The 12,719-nt window shown below is 38.0% G+C and overlaps 1 protein-coding gene and 1 pseudogene across 1 annotated transcript in view; one reads left to right on the forward strand and one right to left on the reverse strand.

The window, feature by feature from the left end:
- Ocrl (OCRL inositol polyphosphate-5-phosphatase) overlaps nt 1–12,719 on the forward strand; it is a 486,659-nt gene that overhangs the window by 143,394 nt on the left and 330,546 nt on the right. The window lies entirely within an intron of this gene.
- On the reverse strand, nt 11,823–12,315 carry LOC127217473 (60S acidic ribosomal protein P1-like; annotated as a pseudogene).

The following is a 12,719-nucleotide window of genomic DNA, read 5'->3' on the forward strand; positions in this document are numbered from 1 at the left end:
AAGAACAAGTGCTGAAGTTTAATATTTCTCCTGTAAAACTGTGGTCAAATGTTTCATGCACTAAAATGTGAAATGCTTTGCTTACTGTACCAGCTGTACCTGCAAAAGAAATCATTGAGGTACTGAGTTTCCTGTAATTCTGTTGTCTGATGAACTTTACTGATTTGTTTTCTGCTTTCTCATTTGAAGGGAATATGACAGCTGTGATACTAATAAATGTGCTGGCTTGGGTCATCAGTCCTTGCATCCCTCCTAATACCAGCTTTCGCGTGCCACTTTCCTTTCTTTTTGTTTACATATTTATTATTTTCCTTATTTTACATATCAATTCCAATTCCCTCTCTCTCCCACACACAGGGAGGGTGGTACCTTCCAGGAGGAGTCAACAACATCTGTCAAGTCATTTGGAGTAGAGACTAGGCCCTCCTTCCTGCCTCTAGGTTAAGGGAGTATCCCTCCATGGGGAATATGCTCCCAGAGTACTTTCATGCACCAGGGATACATCCTGGTTTCCTTTCTTGTCCCTGGTATTCCTCCTCATAACCCCAGCATGAGCCAAAGAAGAGGAGCTGGTTTCGTTCAGAAACCTGTTTGTATCACTGTTATTCACAATGTGGATAATGAAAATGTGATATATGCATATAATAGTAATTCAGCCTTAATAAAGAAGAAAAATTTGATGTTCCACAATATGAATCAACCTCAAAGATATTACAGTAAGTGAAATAAGCTAATTACAAAAAGATCAATAGTATATGATGTCACTGATTTGAGGTTGATAGTCAAATTCCTAAAGATAGCAAATGAAAAATAAAATAGAAATTTCCAAAAGTCACAGATGAATATTTAACGGAGAGTTTTTGTTTAGTGTATACAGAATCTCATTTGAGGAAGATGAAATGGCTTGACGCCTGGGCAGTGGTAATTATTGTACAATGTGGTGAACCAACTTCATGTCGCTGAACAATATTTTTTAAAGCACTCCAACTGCTGGCTTCTATTTCAGTCTTTAAATATTTGAAAATTGATGTTATATGAGAAGTTCTAGCTTTATTGATAATATAAAACAGGTTGTTTAAAATATGAGGCAGGCAACTCTATACAAGATTGTCTCAATATGGACCATAGGATATTTTCTCAGGGTAAACATATTTCCTGGTAAAACCAAAAACAATGGGCACTCAGCAAAAAGTTTCAACAATCAAATTTCCCAAATGGGAAGCTCAGTAAACAGGACATAGAATTGTACATCTACATGCATACATTAGTGTGTGTAGTCTCTCTCTCTCCCTCCCTTCCTCCCTCCCTCCCTCCCTCCCTCCCTCCCTCCCTCTCTCTCTCTCTCTCTCTCTCTCTCTCTCTCTCTCTCTCTCTCTCTCTGTATGTATGTATGAGTATAGAGAAAGTCATTGGAATCTGAGAGGGGAGAGCTGGCCTATACCTAGCCTCATTGATTGGGATTAAATTGTCGGCCTAAGTCGGAAGCAACTTTTGTAATAGTTTATTACAGGTATACATGAATAAGGTTCTGAAACCAAACTGGGCAGAATGTTGAAAGTTTGACAATAAAGTAGATTCCACTGGAAATGCTTTAACCCAGATGCCCAAATTGGAGCCTAAATTAAAAAGTTCAGAGACTAAAGAACACACAGATGTACGTCACAACAGACATAGACAAGCATTTAGCTACAGGGAGAAGAGGGTGACAAAGTTCGGTGGAGTGACAGTACTGAATGATCTCTGACCATCAGGATATAGTTGTCACCTATAACATTATGCCACTTTTGATCTTCCTCCAACCTCTCTCCAAAACTTTGAATCTGATGAAGAAAGGAAACAGAAGTTATTGTGCATTGCTTTGCGATTCCCACATACAATACTAGAGAAGAAGAAATGTGTGAAGCTCAGAAGACCACTGGAGAAGAGATGGAAGAACATCTGACAAACAAAAAATCCACAAAATCTTCATGAGGATAAATAAGAGTAAAGTGTAAAAGTGGGTAATTGTGGGATTTCCCTACCGTGACCCCACTGGGAATCCACTTTGAAGAAAGTGAGCGCTTCCGAGAACCCCAGAAATCTTCTAGGTTAATAACAGCTGAACTTATTTTGGTATTTTTTATTATTGCAAATAGGTTCTTTTCTCATACAATATATCTTGATTACAATTTCTACTCCATCCACTTTTCCCATTCCCCACTTCCAGGTCCATTCCCTTTCTCTTATTAGAAATATAGAAATATTTAAATTATATTTATATTATTAAAAATAAGACTGTATTCTAAAATGTGTGAAGCAAAAACATATCAAAGTTGGACACAGCAACCCAAGAGGGAAAAAAATTCTCAAGAGAAGGCACAAGAGTCAGAGACACACTTGTTCCCACAGTCAAGAATCCCATAAAAATACTAAGGTAGAACTCCTGGAATCCAGTTGCTGAGAAGGAGAAGTGATGAGCAAAGGGGTCAAGACCAGGCTGGAGAAACCCACAGAGACAGCTGACCTGAACAAGGGGGAGCTCATGGACCCCAGTCTGATAGCTGGGAAACCAGCACAGGACCGACTCAGACTCCCTGAACATGGGTGTCAGTTAGGAGGCCTGGGAAGTCTATGGGGCCTCTGGTAGAAGAAAAGTATTTATCCCTAGCATATGAATGGACTTTGGGAGCCTCCTCTTCTATGGGATTCCCTGAGCTCAGAGAGGAGAAATTTGATGGAGACCTCCCATTTAGACCCTCTCTGCATGATGCCTATCTGTGATCTCTTCATTTGTTCTTATCCGCAGCTGGAAGAAACCTCTTTGATGACTGGAAAAGACATTGAACTACAAGTAGAAAAGTATATCATTAGGAATTATTTTATTGATTTTTTTAGACCTGCAGTGTTTGGTTTTACACTAGGTCTCTGGGCAATCTAGGCTCTAGTTCTTAGTTACCAAAGCAATGTCAGGTATAGGTTCCTTGATGAGAGTGGGGCTTAAGTAACATCAGACATTGGTTGGCTACTCCTACAAGTTCTATGCCACCACTATCCTGTTACCTAGCATTACCCTAAAAGATTTTGCAGGAAGGACAAATTGTAGGTCACAGGTTTTGTGGCTGAGTTGATGTCCACATTTCTCTTTCTGTAGCCTGCAAAGTACTGCCCCACATCAAAGAGACTAGAATGTATGGATAAAGGCTCCATGTAGGGAACAGCTGGACTTCTCTGTAGTCAATAAGTTGTGTGGATGTTGTCCTCTGCACCTGGGGCTGCACTATCAGTTTGCAGAGAAAAATCCTTTGTCTGTAACATCAGTTTGGGGATTTCCATGGGACCCCATTGGCTAACAACTCAATGGAATGCAAACCAGTCCCTCCAATGGAAGCCATGCTGGCTAAAAGAAAAAACTTGAGATGGCTACAAATTGAGACTCCATATCAGCTATCACTAGAAGTCCTTATTATGATAACCTTTATAGATTCCACTATACAAACTTTACACACCATACCAAAATGTCTCCCAATTCCAGCCATCTCTCCCCACACTTACCACCACTACCCAAACTCTTCCTGCATATGATTCCCCAATCCCATCCCCACCAGTCTGCCACTAAAATCTATTCTCTTTTCCCCTCCCAGGGAGATCCATGCATGATCCTAATCCCCTTTCCTCTTTACCTAACCTCTCTGGGCCTATGAACTGTAGGTTGGTTGTATTTTACTAATGGCTAATATCCATTTATAAGTGAGTATATACCATATTTGTCATTCTGGGTTTGAGATATCTCACTAAGAATGATTTTTTTTCTTGCTCCATTCATCCACCTGAAAATTTCAGGATGTCATTGTTTTTAACAGCTGAGCAATACTCCATTGTAAAAATTCACCACATTTCTTTATCCATTCCTCAATTGAGAGACATCTAGGTTGTTTCCAACTTCCAGCTATTATAAATAAAGCTGCAATAAACAAGGTTGAGCAAGTCACCTTGTGATAGGATGGAGCCTACTTTGGGTATATATACCCAAAGGTGGAGTATCTAGTTCTTGAGATAGATAGATTTCCAACTTTCTGAGGAACTGTCATATTGATTTCCAAAGTAGCTATACAAGTTTGCACTCCCACCAGCAATGGAAGAGTGTTTCCCTAGCTCCACACCCTCTCCACCTGAGCTGTCACATATATTTTTGATCTTAAGACATTCTGACAAATATAAGGTGAAAAGTCTAAGTCATTTTGATTTGCATTTCTCTGATGGCTAAGGATGTTGAACATTTCTTAAAGTGTTTCTCAGCCTTTTGAAGCTCTTCTTTTGAGAATTCTATTTAGTTATGTACCCAATGGATTATTGCATTTTTTTGATATCTAGTTTCTTCAGTTATTTATATAGTATATTAGTCCTCTATTGAATGTGGAGTTGGTAAAATCTTTTCTCATTCTATAGATTGCTGGTTTTTCTGATTGATGGTTCCCTTTGCCGTACAGATCTTAGTACCTCATCTACTGCTGTTCTTTTCCGAAAGTCACCTTCTGTGCCAGTGTGTTCAAGACTATTCCTCAATTTCTCTTCTATAAGGTTCAATGTATCTGGTTTTATGTTGAGGTTTGATTTTGGACTTGAGTTTGTACAGGGTGATAAATATCGATCTATTTGTCTTCTTCTACATGCAGACATCCGGTTTGATCAGCACCGTTTGTTGAAGATCCTGTCTTTTTTTCCAGTGTGTATTTCTGACTTCTTTAACACAAATCAGTTGTGCATATGTGTGTGAATTTGTGTCTGTGTTCTAAATTTGAGAGATGACAACCTTGTTCCCTCTCCTTCACACTGATTTTAGTGGAATTGCTTTGAATTTCTCTCCATTTAATTTGTTGTTGGCTGTAGGCTAGCTATAATTACCTTTATTATATTTAGGTGTGTCTCTTATATCCTTAATCTCTCCAAGACTTTTATTATGAAGAGGTATTAGGTTTTGCCAAAGGCCTTTTCTGCATCTAATGAGATAATCATATTGTCTTTTAGCTTGTTTACATGGTGGATTACATTTATTGATTTTTGTATATTGAACCATTCCTAAATCACTGGATTGAAGCCTTCTTGACTATCGTGGTTGGTCTTTTTTATGTGATGTTAGATTCAGTTTGCAAGTATTTTACTGAGTATTTTTGCATCTGTGTTCATATGGAAAACTTAACTCTAATTCTGGCCCTGGGCTTTTTTTGATTAGGAGATTTTTAATGACTGTTTCTATTTCACTAGGGGTTATAGGTCTATTTAAATGGTTTACCTGATCATGAATTACATTTGGTAAGTGATACCTATTGAGGATTATTTTTATAGATTTTCCATTATGGTAGAGTACATGTTTTAAAGTATATTCTTATAATTCTTTGGATTTCCTTAGTGTCTGTTGTTATGTCCTCCTGTTTATTTCTGATTTTGTTAATATGGATATTTTCTCTATGCCTTTTAATGATTTTGAATAAGGGTTTGTCTATTGATATTCTCAAAGAACCAACTTTGTTTTCTTTATTTTTTGTGTTGGTCTCTTTGTTTCTATTTTATTTATTTCAGCCCTCAGTTGGATTATTCGCTGCCTTCTACTTCTCTTGGGTGTGATTATTTCTTTTTGCTCTAGAGCTTCAGGCATTCAGCTGAGTTTCTGGTATGAGTTCTCTCCATTATTTTGGTGCTATAAACTTTCCTCTTGAAACTGCTTTCATTGTGTCCCATAAGTTTGGGTATCCTGTGTATGCATTTTCATTGAATTATAGAGAGTCTTTGTTTTTTTTTTTTTTTTCATTTCTGTCTTGACCCATTTTTCACTCAGTAAGGAGTTGTTCAGTTCTGTGGTTGTTTATTTCCAGCTTTAATCCATGGTGATTGATAGGATTTAGGGAGCTATTTCAATTTTGTCATATCTGCTGAGGCTTGTTTTGTATCTGAGTATGTGGTCAATTTTGGAGAAAGTTCTATGATGTGCAGAGAACAAGGTATATTCTTTTGTGTTTTGGTGAAATGTTCTGTAAATATCTGTTAGATCCATTTAGTTCATAATGTCTGAATTCCAATAATTTCATTTCATTTTTGTCTGGATGAGAGTGGGGTATTGAAGTCTCCCACTATCAAAATATGCAGGTCAATATGTGATTTAAGCTATGGTGCTGTATCTTTTACAAACATGGGTACCCTTTGTTTGGGGTATAAATGTTAAGAATTGAAATGTCAACTTGGTAGATTTTTCTTTTGATGAGTATGTAGTGGCTCACTCATAAAATGGCAACAACACCTTGCTTCTTAGATCTTTATCCTGAGGTAATGTCTATCCTTGATATTGAGGTGTACCTGTTGGATGCAGCTGAAAGATGGATCCTGTTTTTGGATCCATTCTGTTAGGAATTGAGTCCATTGATATTGAGAGATATCAATAACCAATGATTGCTGATTCCTGTTATTTTGGTGGTGGTGGTGGTGGTGTGTGTTTGTGTGTGTGTGTGTGTGTGTGTGTGTGTGTGTGTGTGTGTGTGTGTATTTTCATTCTTACGATTTTGCTGAAATGAGATTATCTCAGGAGCAGTAGGAGAGGTATGCCTCTGCCTTCTGCCTACTTGTTGCCCTTGGAGGAGCTGCTCTTGGATTAGCTGGGGTGCCTTCTAGGGTTGGTATCTTGAACAAAGCAACAACTTGGGGGACAATGTTAGAAGGGGAAGAGCTGTGGGATCCTCAGGAGATGGGAGAAAGGAGGCTGGAAAGGATGCTAAAGGTAGTATTCAGCAGAAATTGAGAAGAGCCTGGTAGATTGGGTCTGGGGGAACAGAGGGAAAGGAGAAAGTCTATGGGCAGCCTACCTAGTTTACTGGCAGGTGTAGCCTGTGGTTTAACATAGGGCTTCAATACAGTGAAGAAACAGGAGAGTGTAAATTTAAGGGAAGATGATCTATGAGATCCACCAGAGATATGTGCAGAGGAGAAGGAAGGCTGCTGCTGGTTGTTCTGTTGCTGCAGTAAGAGATGAGACAGGGGGATTATTTCTGGGGGGAACAGAGGGCATAGCTGAACATTTTAAATTTTTATGTCATATTCAAAAACAGAGTCATCTGTAACCTCTTTTTGTCGCTCATACTGTTATCCAGTCCCCAGAATCCCTTTCAACTCTACAACATTCAGAATCTCTCTTTTCTCCACCTCTGTTACCATCAACATATTCCAAGCCACCATTATCTCTTGCCAAGTTAGAAACAGTCACTTTCCAACTGCTCTGCCTACCCAGTGGTCTGTTCATGATAAAGCAATCAGAGAGAGCCACTTAAGATGTAAATCAGATCATTTGTATGATATACAAAAGGGGAAGCATAATGCAACCCAGACTCCAGCTCCAAAGCCAAATTGCCACTGCTCAGACTCAAACTTCTAATATCCCTTACTTCCTTCCTAATCTTAGCCAGTATAGTTAATATCACTGTTTCTTGACTTCATTTTTATATTGAAGATCATATTAGTAGCTACATTATAAATGTTTGAATAATATATAATTAGAGACACCGAAGGAACCTGAGTGCTTAGAACCTTAAATGTTGGCTATAGTGCAACACACTGCAAAGAATTTGTCATGATTAAAATGAAATCCAAAGTAAGAGGATTTTGGATATAGCCCACAAAACCTTTCATAAGTTAGCCTTTTACTTGTTTCCACTTCTTTTATTTTTTCCTCAGATAATTCATTCTATTTATAATGGCCTTCTTGCTGCTACTACAATGCATCAGACCAGACATTATAATATATGCTTATGGGCCAGAGAGGTGTCTCAAAATTTAGTAGCACTAGAAAATCTTCTAGAGTATGTAGGTTTGTTTATCAACCAGTAACAACGTGGCAGCTCACAGCTGTCTGTAACTTCTGTTCCAGGAGATCTGATGCCTTCTTATGTCCTCTGTAATGAACAAATCTATGCACTCCAGTATTTGTTCCTAGAATTGTTTCCTCAAGCAAAACATTTTCTTTTCAAATGTAGCTTGGAGGTATGTAGATGAGCTAAGCACAAGAGAGAAGAATGTATGTTCAGTTGTAGCTCAGTAATACCAAGCTTTGCTAGTGTGTTTGAGGAGGGACAACATCTGGGAAAGAGGAAAGGGAAAAGGAAAAAGGTAAGTGGAGGCCCAGATTTCCCAGGTGTAAACGTCAGGTTTCCCATAGGTTGGGTGGTTTATCAAATAATACTGAGATCTCAAGTCCAGGTACCTAGTGTCATGTCTCTGATAGTCACAGCTGCACCCATCTTCCAAATTCACTAGTCCCATCCTCACTAAGCAAGTCCTATGGATAGAAAATGAACTACACATCTACTCCAACTGAAATATTGAATTGCTCCCACTCTATATTACAGGAAAATGATACTTTAATAATACAACAAGGATTAAATGAGCCAGTAAGTCACCACTGAAAAAGCTATTTAGATTATTCTAAGGCATTTGACTGAATTATTGGGAAATAATGGATGCTTTTATTAATGCAGACTGAAGGGGATTATATGTATCTTGTTACTAGACCAAATGCTGAATTCCAGGACTTCTTTTTAAAAGGTAAACAGGAACTCAGATTAATGAGTTAATCTAACAAAGGCCCGTGATACTTCTGTCCCAGGCCCCAGCTCCTTTTGGCTATGTCACAGGCCATATACTCAGGTCTCCTCTATAGCAGTGCTTAGTCAGGGAGATAGTGATAACACAAAGTGAAGACTCCTCTACACCCTACACAATTCCAGGGCTCGTTAATGCTACAGCATATAAGCTGCAGCAGCAACCTGGTTGTTTGGAAACCAAATCACTAGGTTTGACAGACAAGCACAACCAATAGCTATATTTGCCTCAGTCCTGTCTTCTTCATTATTTAGCACTGAAAATAACTGGCTGTTAGGCTCCATCCCCAAGACTAGGCTACAGGTTGTATATAAGTTTTCTGTTTACAGAAATGTGGAAAAAAATTTCTTTAGTGAACAAAGTACCCCACAATTTTTCTGTATGCTAAAGTTACAGAGCTTTTTCTACTTATCCTTGGTGTATATTCTAATTATACAAACACTATATGACTTTGTTCCCATAAAAGATGACTGGTACATACAAAGTAAAGGGCACTTGTAATGGCAGACCTTGGTTATCAACTTGACACACCTAAGAAGAGACCTCAGTCAAAGCATTGCTTTTGTCAGATTGTCTATGGGCATGTGCATGGGACATTACCTTGATTGCTAATTTATGTAGAAGGACCCACACTACTGTGGATAATACCATCACTCTGCAGATGGGTCTAGGCTGTATAAAAAAGGTAACTAGCCATGAGCCTGAGAGCAAGCTAGTTAAGTAGAACTCCTCTATGTCTCTGAATCAGTTCCTGTCTCCAGGTTCCTGCCCTTGACCTCCTGCCATGAACTCTTTTGATAATAGACTGTAATTTGTACATCTGTAGATCTGAAGCTAGGATCCTCTGAAAAGAGATAGCATGTAACATCTGTCTTTCTGGGTCAATACAGTCTTTTTATTTCCATCCATTCACAGGCAAAGTTCATGATTTAATTTTTATTCAAAGCTTTATAGTATTCAATAATGTGTATGCACCACATTTCTGTTACCATTCATCACTTGGTGGGCATTTAGGTTGTTTCCATTTCCTAGCTACTGAGAATAGAGCTGCAATGAACATTGCTGAGCAAGTATCTGTGGATTAGGGTATCAAATCTCTTAGGCATCTACCAAGGAGTGTTATAAGTAGTTTTACTTCCAGCTTTTTGAGAGTTCTCTACACTGATTTCCTACTGGCTATACCATTTTTGCAACTCTATCAACAGTAAATGATGGGTCCCTTTTTTTCACACCTCCTCCAGCAGTTTTGTTGATTTTTAGCAATCTGGCAGGGATAAGATGAAATTTCAAAACTGTTTTGATTTGCATTTCTCTCATTTCTAGGGAAGATAAACATTTGGAAATATTTCTTAGCCATTTTTGTTTTGTTTTGTTTTTTGTTTGTTTCTTGTTTTGAGAACTCTCTGTTTAGGTCCCAGGGTTTTTTATTTTATTTATTTATTTATTTATTTATTTATTTATTTGTAGTTCTTTGTGTATTTGAGATACAAATCCTCTGTCAAATGTATAGCTGGCAAAGATTCTCTGAGATTTCGTGGGCTTCCTCTTTGTCTAGTTTATTGTTTCTTTAGCTGTGTATAAGCATTTTAGTTTTGTAAAGTCACACTTGTTGATTTTGGGGCTTAACTCTTGGAGGTCCTATTCAAAAAGTCCTTTCCTGTACTTATGTATGTAGGGTGCTGCCTGTGTTTTTTGCTGGCAGGTTCAATGTTTCAGGTTAGGTTTTTTATCTGTTTGGTGTTAGATTCTGTGCAAGGTGATAGAAATGGGTCTAATTTCATTCTTCTACATATGGACATCCTGTTTCCTAAGTACCATTTGTTGATGATACATTTTTTTTTCAGATTACATTTTTGGTATCTTTGCCAAATACTAGGTGGGTAAAGTTACATATACTCATGTTTGGGTCTTCTTTGTTCCATTGGTCTAAATGTCTGTCCAGTTCCACTAGATATAGACCAAGATTAGATCTGGTGGGTTGATGAGAAAGCATAAAAGGGGGTGGTCATGGAAACTCATAGGGATAGAACCTGGAGAAAGATGGGGAAGATCTGGCTGGGTGGAGAGGTTGGTTGTTTAAAAAAATAAAAACATCAAGTAATATATATATTTTCTCACTTCCATTTTTCTCCTTATCAATATACCTTGATCATTTTCCTATCAGTAGATACAGAGTTGTCATATAATTTTTAACTGACATGGACTAGTCTGTAACAGAGCTGTTTTATTTAAACCAGTTACCTTTGGTGAGGAAGGAGATTAGGACTATTTGATTCTGTAAAAAGCATTCTTATACATACCTTCATATGCATATTTTCAAACATTACTGTATGAAATATATATGTGTGTGTATGTGTGAACATATATGTATATGTGCATATATGATTTGACATAATGAAGGTAAAACATTTTGGGTTTAACTAGACATAGTAAAAACACACTCACAAAAGACTGTGTGAGTTATACTCACAAAGCTAGAATATCTAGCTCAGTGCATTTTCAACTAACTAACTATTAATCAGCGTTTATATTTTTGCCACCCTGATGGGCAAAATATCTCACCTTTTCAATTTGAAATTCCCTGAGACTACTGAAGTCTAATATAGTTTCAAGAACTTATTGAGTTTTAAACTGCCCACTCCTTAACTGTTATATATTCCTCTACTTGGCAATCTGTTGGTAAATACATTCTTATATCTTCCTTGCTTAAAATGAGGCTCATCTCTACTAACATGAAAAAATATGGCAGATGCCTATCCTACAACAAATGTTAACATGCACTGTTTATATGCTTCGAATATATGCAAAAGACATAACATTTAACTTAAATTTAATCAGATTTCAAAACACAGTGGTTGGGGGGAGTCCATAGGTAGAGTAAAGTGACTCTAAAAAACAACTTTCTTTTTTTTTTTTTTTTTTTTTTTTTTTTTTTTTTGCATATAGAGTATTTTTTATTTAATTTTATATAACAAAGTCCAATTAAATGAAAACAACCATTTATACACAATATTTGGGAATTTGGGCGTCGTTCTTTCCAAACTACTTCCTGCTGGTAAGGGGCGCTGTCTTGGGGGATTCGAAGAAGATTCAGATATCCTAGCTGTAGTCTGTAGGGCTGTTTTGTCCAGCTGTAAAAAACAACTTTCTTTCCTTTTTTTTTTTTTTTTTTTTTTTTTTTTTTTTTGTTTTACAGGTTCATCTTTTTATTGGACATGTTAACAAGAGGCTTAGTCAAAAAGACCAAAACCCATGTCATCATCAGACTCCTCAGATTCTTCCTTCTTTGCTTCCACTTTCTTCTCCTCAGCTGGTGCAGCAGCGGTAGAGGGGGCAGGACCACCCGCTGGTGCAGCTCCAGCTGCTCTGCTGGAGCAGGTCCACCAGCCCCTATGTTGCAGATGAGGCTCCCAATGTTGACATTGTCCAAGGCCTTTGCAAACAGGCCAGGCCAGAAAGGTTCAATATTGACACCGGCTGCTTTAATGAGGGCATTGATCTTATCCTCCGTGACCGACCGTCACCTCATCGTCGTGAAGGATGAGGGCGGAATAGTTACAGGCGAGTTCAGAGACGGAGGCCATGTTGCCGGCTGCCGGCACGGTGCTAGTCGCCGGATGAAGTGAGGGCCTCACCCCAACGCGGCCTTAGCTTCCTAGGAAGAACCGAGCACCTTGGCGGCAGCTGAGGAAAGGGTAAAAACCAACTTTCTAACTGGGGAATTCATGGAAAAGTATATAATCAGATCCCAGTTTTTATCTTTTATTAACTTGAGAACAAGACATCAATATCTGATCCAGAGTCACTTATAACATTCCTAAAATCCTATTCAAGGCACCTGAATTCTGCACCTACTCTGGCATAGTTTATAGATTCAAGGTTGCTTTGTACCCATGCAGTTTCTGAAGGATACCCTATTACATTCCAGATCATCTTTTCGTTTGTCATGTAACCAATTTTGTGGTTTATTTACATTAAACACCTCTTATTCTTGATGGCTAGCACACATATACTATATGATTACAATAATAGTCTCTTAAATGGACTTAGGATTTTCTGTGGGTTATTGTCTTGCTTTATTCTACTTCTTAATTTTCTTG

Source organism: Phodopus roborovskii, unplaced genomic scaffold, assembly GCF_943737965.1.
Source record: "Phodopus roborovskii unplaced genomic scaffold, PHOROB, whole genome shotgun sequence".
Classification (NCBI taxonomy): Eukaryota; Metazoa; Chordata; class Mammalia; order Rodentia; family Cricetidae; genus Phodopus; species Phodopus roborovskii.